General features: G+C 43.2%; 2 long non-coding RNA genes across 2 annotated transcripts; both read right to left on the bottom strand.

Annotated features, from left to right (window-relative positions):
* Positions 1-2481: 2481 nt before the first annotated feature.
* Positions 2482-3015, bottom strand: LOC137917960 (uncharacterized). Its single transcript, XR_011106684.1, has 3 exons — positions 2959-3015; positions 2743-2886; positions 2482-2580 (listed from the first exon to the last, which is right to left on the bottom strand). It is a non-coding gene; the product is annotated as an uncharacterized lncRNA (long non-coding RNA).
* Positions 3016-3032: 17 nt separating this feature from the next.
* LOC137917958 (uncharacterized) lies at positions 3033-5870 on the bottom strand. Its single transcript, XR_011106683.1, has 4 exons — positions 5854-5870; positions 4502-4567; positions 3725-3832; positions 3033-3063 (listed from the first exon to the last, which is right to left on the bottom strand). It is a non-coding gene; the product is annotated as an uncharacterized lncRNA (long non-coding RNA).
* Positions 5871-10620: the final 4750 nt, after the last annotated feature.

Genomic DNA, 10620 nt, shown 5'->3' with positions numbered 1-10620 from the left:
CGCTGACTGGTGAAGAAGAAGAAAAATTAACGCACTTATAAATTCTTAAGCATGTGCGCTAACATGAACGTTTACAAAACAACATTTGAACGTTAGTCTTTAAGCTTAGTTGCCTCAACATGGCTGATGAATGTTGGAACATGCCAGCCACAGCGAACGACGACCGCCTGCCTCTAAAGCAGAAGCAGATTTAAACCGCCCCTGTAAAGTTCCATCAATAATTCCTAATAATACTATGAAGTACTTCTGTTGCAACTTGTGGGATAAACGAGCGGTTGAGTTTGCCCTTGAGCCTTGAGACAGTTGCCTGTGGAACACACTACTAGTGCTGCATTGACACCCACCGTTATTGCGCCACACACACACACACACACACACACACACACACTCCTCAGATTAATGTTTAACCCGCATCCTGGAGTCCTAACCTTTGACAAATGATCTGAACTTGTTGTGAAGCCTCGCGCCAGCACGCAGCAAGTCGTCTGTTGCTTTTGAAGTGCTCTTTTAATCCCACCCACTCAGGCTACACTGTGTAACTGACTGCATGCGCTCCCACACCACGCCTGTAAACAGCAGGAGGCGAGTGCGTCTCGTTGATCAGGCTTGACCAAACGGATGGGGCTTTTGTCTTTTGTTTTTATTGAAGTGCTCTTCTTCTCGTAGCAGGCGTAGCGGGGTCTTTGTGCGTGAGACTACCCGGCTTCGGCACTCATATCTCCGTCATGGCTCTCTTGATTAACCCCTCCCCTTGTCTTTGTAAGCCCCAAGCACGCGTCATTCCACTGGTTTCTGTCGGGGTTGTTTCATCTGTGCGTTAGAAGATCAAAAAGTGAAGGAATGACCAGAGAATGTGTTTATTAAATGCAGCCTCTCCTCCTTTTTCTCTTTCGTGTGTTCCTTGGATTCCTTCTGTGCTTTTGTTGGTTAAACGTCACAACAGTGTATATATGGAAATATCATTTATTAGGTGACTTTGATAAGAGGTGGTGTTTTTGTTTTTTTTAGCTTCAGACAAGTGTGAATGTGTGTCTGCTTCTTTTCAAAGGAGCATAACTAAATTGTCAGGCATCAGGCTGTCTTCTCTGCGAGCGCCGTCTCTCCTTAATTTATCTTTTTCTGCCTGTTCAGCCATTATTTGTGCTTATTTGTCTTTGAAGAAACTTTCCTGCTCCCTTTTTCTTTCTTTTTTTTATATTTTACCTCACGGACCAATCAAATCATGTTTTCTTATTTATTATTCTTTTTTTGTGGGAGTGTTTGGGGGTTGTGATGTCATGTATTGATACTTATTAACAGCACAAGGAAGAAAATCAGATAATATATAAATGGAATGTGATGGGTGGGGCAGTAGTTGCTTGATCACAGCGAACCTCCTCGTCGCTGCTTTCATTCCAAAACATTGATTATAAATACGAATGTGCTTTTACAAATCTATATCCTCTCTGTTGTTAAGCTAAGTTGTTGTCAAGCTGTTTGTCCGTTTAGGCCATCCTTTGGTTGCTACTTTGTGTTTCCTCTTCAGGCACAACTGAACTTGTTGCTTCTATTTTGCATTTTAACATTTTGTTAAAATTCCAATGCAAATGGGCCAGTTAAGCTTAGTAAGAAAAATTAAATACACAGATGCTGGAAATTCAGTTGAAACTCTTTGTCTGTATGATGATGGTATCGACGGAAAGTATTGCAAAACCACACATTAGCAGTGTTTACTGTACCAAATTACATTATACTAATATGAATGTACATTACATTTCAATTAAAATGTTTTGATCTGGTTCTTTCTCCTTTCAGTTCTGCTTTTAAACGTCTTCATGTACCATTTTCTTTCAGACCAATAAGTGATTCTTTCAATGATTAATTACTATACAAATATCAATTAATTTGAATGAATATTGCCAAACCAGTGGCTGTAACCACATTTAATGTCTGTGTTTTACTGACAAACTAGGTCATAAAAAGAATTTTTACTTCTTAATCATGATGAATTAGCTTTATTTCAACATTGGAGCAAGTCAGCCAAAGGCAATGTAGCATTGCTGTAAATAAGTCACTTCCCCTGCAGACTTGGAACAAAAAACTGCACAACATATGGTCTATAAAAAGGAATTAACAAAGTGACCTGACCTAGTTCCCAGTGGCTATAAAAAATGTGTTTTAGCATCACCCTCTCCTGAGAATTGGCACTTATGGAGACTGAGAGAACTGGTGGACAGAGAAGGGGACGAAAAAGAGGAAGTTGGTAAATGTGTAGCTCTGATAATAAGAGCCTGACAAACAAGTTGCCCCTCCCACCCTTGTGAACATGGATCCAGACTTCAACAGTGTCCGTGCTTTGGGGATCCGTTGTATCCGTTTCTGCACGGGTATGACCGCAGAGTATTGTGCTTCCTTGAACGTAACAGTGTTGGCATGTTCATGTCTGCGCTGGAGTCATGGAATGAGGAACGAGGGCCAGAAAGGCACTAAAAAGTGTAGCATCTCTTGGATTGCCTGGTGGTTTAAAAAAAAAAAAAAAAAAACAGTCAGCTTGTGGTCCTCCTCTAAAGCCTCAAGTCAGCCAGTTGATCAATGGGGAGACTGAAAGAGACGAAGAAGACAGGTCTGGTTGGTGGCTGCTGGATGTGGTGTGAGGCGACTCATTAGAAGGGTAAGTAATAACAGGAACAGAGTAACCAAGAGGCTTTCAAAGATTAAATGCCTTCCGAGCCATGTGATGTGCGTCTAGCTCTCTATGGAGACCTCATGTGCAACGTGTCTGTTCAGTGACGTCTCGGCTGGCGTCTCCACAGACTCCACGGCGTGCTGCATCTGACACGGCCGGTCACAGATTTCTGGCTTGGGCTCTTCTGACAGCGTATCCACACATTTCTGCTCAGAAGTGACCTGCTGGAGAGGAGAGGAGTTTAGCAGAGAAGATGTTGGAACCACAAAGAAGACAAAAACAAAAACACTCACAAAGATCATTTCCTCTGCAGGGGCAGCAGCAGGAACGTGCTCAGTGGGCAACGCATCGGTAGGATCTGCCTGGGCGCCGAGGACGTTGCTCGCTTCCACAATTTCCTAATTTGGCAAATCAGAGAGGCGTACAATTTTAAAATTGTAATGAAAGAAAAAAGGCTGTTTTGGTCTTGGAGTCAAAAAGATGCAGCATGATGATTTTTAATCCACCCGAGTTGACGGTTATTATTACTTTCTCCTAGTTCAAGGAATATTTCAAACACAAATGTCATCAAAACCTTGAAATGCACCTGAAAAGAAGGGAAACTTCCAACTGGAGGAAGCTGAACTTGTTTGCATTCGTATTGCGAGCACAGTTGGACCGGTGGGTTGGGGTTGGGGTCAATGAGTTTTGTATATTACTGTCCAAATCACCCCTAGGAAACTGAAAGTGAGGGGAAAAAATGTGCTGTGTTCTTCCACAATCCACAGTAGTACTGTAGTTCATTCTAATGGTAAATGGTTTAATTTGAAATCAAGGCTTCGTGTTAATATTTGTTAAAGAGATGCTGAACGATAAAATATTGTGATATTTGGACAAATGGTTAAACTCTTCACACTATTTTTGAAGGACGGTCTTTTGTGTCTCTTTGCTGACTTTGACTTTCATGTTGACAGAGATTCAATGAAAAGCCAAACCTTTTGTCCATAATAGATTGTCTGTTTTACTTTATTAGCTCTCGTGTGCAATAATAAATGTACGGTATTGTAGTGTGGCTCTCACCGGCTGGGCCGCAGCAGACTCAGAAATGGCTGCCTCCACTGCTGAGGCAGACTCTGTCACGACAAAGTCATCGACCAGGCTATCTGCAATGTGCTGGTTGGGAAGAGGCTGGAGGGAGAAGGAAGAGTGTCAAGTCTTTCCAGATACCAGCACACGTATGGGTATGGTAAGTCTAAGGCCACGGTTCCCCATCGGAAAAGGGCAGTTTGCTCTCTTCCGGCATGGGATGAGTTTCAGTATCTTGGTGTCTTGTTCCAGTGTCAGAGTAGGATGGAGTGGGGGAGATTGATAGACAGATAATGGTAAAGACTGAGCGAAATCACAAGACTAAATCTCTTAATTTACTGGATAATCGACGGTCTCACTCTCACCTATGGTAACAAGCTTTAGGCTATAGCTGTTGGAACAAGATCAGGAAAGCAATTAGTAGAAGTGAGCTTCCTCCACAGGGTGTCTGGAGTCACCCTAAAGAGGTAGGTGGAGGAGCTCAGTCATTTGGGAGGGACTCAGAATGCAATCGCCATCAAGGGTAGTCGGCTGAGATGGTTTGGACATTTGGTTAGGTCTCACTAGACCCTGGGGTATATCCAGGAGGCACTCAGCCAGCTTAGGAGTGCCTCGGTGTATCCCCAGAAGAGCTGGAGCGGATGACTAGGGAGCGGGAAGTTGCTCATGTAACCCTAACCCAGATGATTGAAAGAAAATGACTGAATAATAAATGAATGCAGTCATTCAAAATGGTCATATGTTGATTAAAATAGCGTTCCAAGGCTTTACCTCTTTGACTTCAGTCGCTTGAGTTTCAGCCTCTTCTACAGGAGCCACGGGAATGGTCAAAGACACCTGTAAATATGGCCAAAGTCAAATTTCAGGTTCTAAAAGTTACCTGTTGATCTACAGCTGCAAAACAACGGCTCGGGCGGCAGTAAAATGTGTTTGTTGCTTGAGAGAAGGGAAAAAAATGTTCACCTCTGAGCTTTCAATAGATTGGACAACGGCATCCTGGAGTACGTGCAACAAAAAGCAGGTCAGAGTACACTATTAGTCTGTTGCTGTGAAATTAAACATTAAAGGTAGTTATGGAAATGACAAACTAGTCTTTGAAGAAGTTCTAAACACGGTTGATAACCCAACCCAAGCATCACCACTCATCCAACCCAATCATCTCATCGCCCTTTTGAGCTGCCGGCTGATGAAAGGATGAGAATCTGTGATGGTTTGATATTCAGAGAAGCATTTCTATGAACTACCACGGATTGACAAAGAAATGAAAGGGGAACTTCACAATTAAACAAAGACCCTTCTGAGCCACATGCGTACGATGAAAAAAAGATACAAGCGAAAGAACCCGTCAACGTGCACGCTGCACGATGTCGAGTCTTTGGTAGAGAGTAGAAAAGAAGCTTTAGCAGAGACAAGGGAAGTATTGTAATCAAGGTGGCACCTCTTCAGCCAGTGGTTCTGCTTCAGCATCAACTTCTTCTGAGGCCGCAGCATTCAGGACTCGGTTCGCCTGTTCCGGCTCAGGTACCGCCGAGACAGCGGTTTGCACCGTCTTCACTGCAGCCGCCTCTTGTTCACCCGTCTGTGCTTCTACAGCGGGGTCTTCTGTACTTTGAGTGACGGTCTCCTCCACCGACTGTCCTCCCGACTCTGTAACTACCTCGTCTGCTGCAGGCTCTGCTTCACGAGAGTCTTGTTCACCCATCTGTGCTTCTGAGACGGGTACCTCTGTCGTTTCTGTGACAGCGTCCCCATCCGATTGCTCACCCGTCTGTGCTTCTACCTTCAGTTCTCCAGCAGATGCTGTGACGAACATTTCTACCCCGGCCTCAGCAGCCGCTTCTTCCTCTGGCAAGGCCTCAGATGCCGCTTCAGTCTCTGGCTCACAGGCATTGCTTGTCTTTCTCATGCAAAATCAACACAGCACACATTAAATGAGCATGCAGCATGCGGCGGGGGGGACAAACACACAACAACTCATCCTCTTGAATCTTTGATCGACTTGGTTTTTCTTTGACGTCAAAAATAATTATACAAACAAATGGCAGACATTCAAAATCCTAATGAGCTGTCATGCATGAGCAAGGCATTACTGTGACGTCAAACCTTCAGCAGGTCACCATTACCTGCTCAGTCTGTCCTGTTACAACTGTAGTCTCTTCCGTGTGAATCTGCAGAATGAGACAATAAAAACAGACTAAATAAGTTCGTAAACCATCAATAGATACAAGGACAGATGAACAAGAGCATGCCTGTACCTTGCTGCATCCTTCCTGAAGGCTGGTTGCCTTTATGTCACATTTAAATCCTGTTTACTACACTTTTTTATGTTGTAGTTAATTCCTGAACAACAAGCCTGTTTCGTGTTAGTTTCTCGCAGAGTGGTGCGTTGTAACATAGAGAACGAGGCATGAAGAAAAGTGTGGCCGTTATCCACAAGGTGTGAAACTTATGTCAGAGAAACCTTTCCATTATGAGAGTTCTCCTTTGCTGCTACAAACGTAAAAAAAAAAAACATTAGTGGAAACTGTGAGTAGCCGGAGTTTCATGTGTGGCGTCTTTTCATCGGCTGTTAGGGTGTGTGTGTGTGTGTGTGTGTGTGTGAAGCATGAGATGCAGGTTTGTCAGCTTTAAACAAGGGTGGACTCATTCCACCCATCCCAAATAGCTGCCCGTCAGTTAGATCAATGTTTTTTTTTGGTAAAAGATAAAGCACTTTTTAATCTGTTTTCATTTAACGACAGCTCTGAAATGAAACCTAAATACAGCCTGATATATTAAATTGTACTGATCTTCAGTGCGATTGCACTAATTCCTATAAAATATTTAAGTAGTATTAAAAATACACATATGTAACACTTTACAACTTACAATACAATAGCTTAACCTGTATTAAAGGTGCTTGCGTGCGTGCGTGTGTGTTAGTGTTATTAAAAGCAGGTTTGTTTCACCTCAGGCACAGCAGACATCTTCACTGGAACATCAGCTGGAGGTTTGACCTATGGAATAAATATAAATATAAATATATACTTCAAGCATTTCCAGGTCATATTCTGTTTTGTTTTTTTGTTAGAATGTGTTGTCATTTTTAGGTCTTACTTTGGGAGGGGCATATTGGTCTGCCCCAAAAATGTGCCAAGAGCAAAACAACCTCGAATAAAATAGTTGGCTAACATACATCACTGTGGCTGTAACAGCCTCGAGGTGTTACACAGAGGAAAACCAGCGAGCGGCTGAGCAAGTTTCCAGCAGACAATTCAGGTAAAAGCTTTGCAAAGGTATTCTGTATGTAAATATAACCCTAATGCCAGAGGAGTGAAGGTATATCCCCCTTGTCCCGGATTTTAATAACCAACCTCATAATGGGGGGCTTGTACAACCATTTCTCACCTGCTTTTCTGAAATCCTTCTTAGATTTGTGAAATGGAATTATTATTATTATTACTTATCTCTACTAAAAAAAAAACCCCATTAAACTCCAGCAAATTTATTACACAGTTTATATAATTTGTTCTTTGACAAATGTTGATAGATACCACAAGCCCTCCTTTAGCCCTGCCACATAGTTGCTGGAAAACGTCATTGGGTTTGGGTGCGGCAATCGCTGTGCATCTAAGTGTGTTGATGCACAGTGGCAATCACAATGAACAACATATAAATATTGCAAACCTACATAGTCAGACAATAAATTATTTAAACTGTCTCGTACCAGGCCCTCATAAGTAGGGCAGGCCTGATGCATGCAGATTCCTCCTGTTTGTCAGGAACGTGATGATGGTCTTTTGGACATATTCCTTTTAATCTACTATCTATAAGCATAATAATAGAGTGAAACCTCTTGAAGAAGACAACGCAACTCTCTGGGGTTGCACTCATGTCATTGAATTATCTCTATATTCAATAACTTGAATTTTGCTCTGTGTTCATGGGAGTTGAAGAATTGTTCCCTCCTGGATGTTAAGAACTTCTGAACACAAGCCAAGTTGGTAAAACAGGTCGCCTATAGCCGAGGAAGGTAAACGCACACTGCAGTTATATAGCTTTATGTTATACAGTTAGAGAGCGACAAGTGGAGGGATGGAAAAGGGGAGCAAGATGCACTATAAGCCGACACAAAGTGAATACATGTCCTCCATTTGTCCCACTGAGCCATCTTGTCCAATCCCAGTAAGAGACAAATTATTAATTGTAATCTCAATGCAATAATCACTATGTGCAACGAAGTCTGTGGGTTTTCTTTTTGTTGTTTTCTTCACGCTCCCATTTCGAATACTTGTTAGACCTAATTTGGCTTCCGTTGCAAAGACAATCAAAAAGAGTGAATGAAAGAGTAACAAAAGCCCGTATAAAAGGAGGAAAGCAAAGATTTGAAAATTAAACTGAGATTTCTGACTCGTCTCTACACAAAAATGAATTGTTTAGTTAACAAAGTCCAGCAGTGTCCTTGAAAACAGACCCCCCCCCCCCCCCCAAAAAAAAATCCCAGTAAAGTGTCTGCATGTTAATGTGTGTGAAATAAGACAGGACACCAGTGTGTGAAAGGTTAAGTGCCCCCCCCCCATGTGCTTTGCCAGAGAGGCGATGCTTCTTCCGAGGAAGTGCAAAAACGCTAAAGATCATTTTGCACGTCTTTCACACTATTTTTGTCTTTCTGGCGATAATGACTTGAATAAATGTCACTATGTGAGCAAAGTGTAAGCGTCTATGCCAGGAAGAATCCCTCCAACAGAAATGTCTCACATACTTTAAAAGGCTGTGACAGCTGTCTGCAATCTCCTCTTCAACACACCAAATACCAAAGGCTAAACGGCACATTTCACACACACACACACACACACACACACACACACACACACACACCAACAGGCACATTTACCTCCCAAACCCCATCAACTTCTATCTCTTCACAATTGTGACAGTGGAGACACGTGGATGGATATGTGCATGTGCGGAGTTGACAAGTTGATGGAGGCCGTCAGGTTGCCATAGGATAGAGGAGAAGGAGAAAGGTTGGTGGGGTGGAAGAAGAGAAGCAGCCACAAGAGCCTCGAGGCGAGGCTTGAAAGTGGGACAGAACAGAGTGGAAATACTGAACGTGTGGTGAGAGGGAACCTCGGAGAGGGAACGTGAATTCACAAGGAGTGGGAGACTGCAGGCGAGCAGAAGGAGCGAGTCGGTACACAATGTTCAACTTTGGTCGTAGCCACACCCTCCCTAGCTTAAGGTCAAACAAAAGGTAAAAACATCTCAGTGGGTCTGTGTGGATTTGGCTCGTAGGTTTATGTTCACCCCATTTATAAACGTCCGTATAGTTAAAACTGAACAAAAGCAAAACCAGTAAACCATTGTCTTGAATCTGGGTCATCTGCAAGCAGTGAAAAGGCAGAGGAAAGTAGAAAAGTGAGGCACGAGATTGGATAATGAAATACCGGAGGGTGGGAGGGAACCACAAAAGCGGGGACAGGTTTAGGGGGGTTGGCGGACAAAAGCCAATTCGCTCATCCCATCTGGAAACAGCGCTTTATTTACACAGACATGCATAAGTTTAGCGAGCAAACTCAGCGACCGTCCTGTCCAATCAGCCGACGCAAAAAGGAGAAATCCCAAAACAGAAATGTGCCGAACAACACACTGATCTCTAATGACTGTTGAGCCCATTTCTCACACTGATCCAACCTAAAGTCTCGTGTTGGCCCTCTCCTCCCCTCTCTCCCACCATTTTCACCCCCCATTTTGACCCAGAAGCATTTAAATAAAACCCAAACTTACCCTGTCACAAAAAAACAACACGTCTTAAACAGACTGCGTTCAAAGAGGTGCCTGCACAACAGACATCCAGGGCGATGCATGCATCTTTAATGAAGGCACAGGCTGATGAACTATTTGCAGCCCATTGCCTCAAGGGGAACTTAATGTGATGTTGAAGTCGATTCACCATAGAATAAAAGGGAGTTTTTCCAAATCTAATTGCTTGAAAATTGGCAGGTACATTGACATGTTTTATTGCTCTTTAAGCTCCTGCTGAAATCTACATTAATACAGTAAGCGGCCTTCAAGGAGCCGCCATCACCAGGCTGGGAGAGCCTAAACAAATCCTTCAGGAGCCCCCCTTCTGCCCTGAATGATTACCTCAGCTTCTGGTTCTGTTTCAAGACTGATCGGTTCTGCCTCCTTCGGGGTCTCAGCTTTAACTGTAGAAACTGGCTCAGCTGGTGCGTTTTCAGTGACCGGAACTTTCTGGACAACCTCAACGTCCACTGGAGTCTTTTCCAACACAAGGGCCTCAGGTTCTGGTGCCTCAATCTTGATTGGGATGTGCTCTGAGACTGGTTCTTCCACAACTGGTTTTACTTCAATTAGAGGGGTCTCCACAATTGGGACAGCAGTGGGAAAGGGCTGTTGGACCTTTTCTTGAGCTGGCGGCAGCGTTTCAGCTGCAGGGGGTGCCCTCACTGAAATGCATGGACTTGCTTTCACTGGTGACTTGGCTGCTAGTTCCTCAAGGGCTCTCTTCTGGGCTTGCTGTATGAGGGAAATAAAGAAAAACATCTGGGGTTATTGATTAAGATGCTTGTCATTACTATAGATGTCATGATTTAAGCATGTTTGCATCCATTCATCCCGAAGCCGTGACTCATATATTAGTTCAAATAGGAAAAACACTCAAAGAGTGCAGACCTCCGTCAAGCAGCTCATTCCCCTCCTAATTGGAATTACACTGTCCACATGGTGATCATTATCACAAGGTCCTAAATTGTTCTTGGTGTCTTTATACACCAACCATGAAAAGTAAAAGTGACATTTTGCATGATAGTGCATATCGGACCCCTCTAAGACTGTGATTTTTAGTGAGTGAATCAAATGCATATTTTACAAGATATGACTTTTTTGAA

This window comes from Brachionichthys hirsutus, chromosome 4, assembly GCF_040956055.1.
Source record: "Brachionichthys hirsutus isolate HB-005 chromosome 4, CSIRO-AGI_Bhir_v1, whole genome shotgun sequence".
In the NCBI taxonomy this organism is placed as follows: Eukaryota; Metazoa; Chordata; class Actinopteri; order Lophiiformes; family Brachionichthyidae; genus Brachionichthys; species Brachionichthys hirsutus.
Note: the sequence above shows the minus strand (reverse complement) of the source record. Positions and strands in the feature narration are given on the sequence as shown.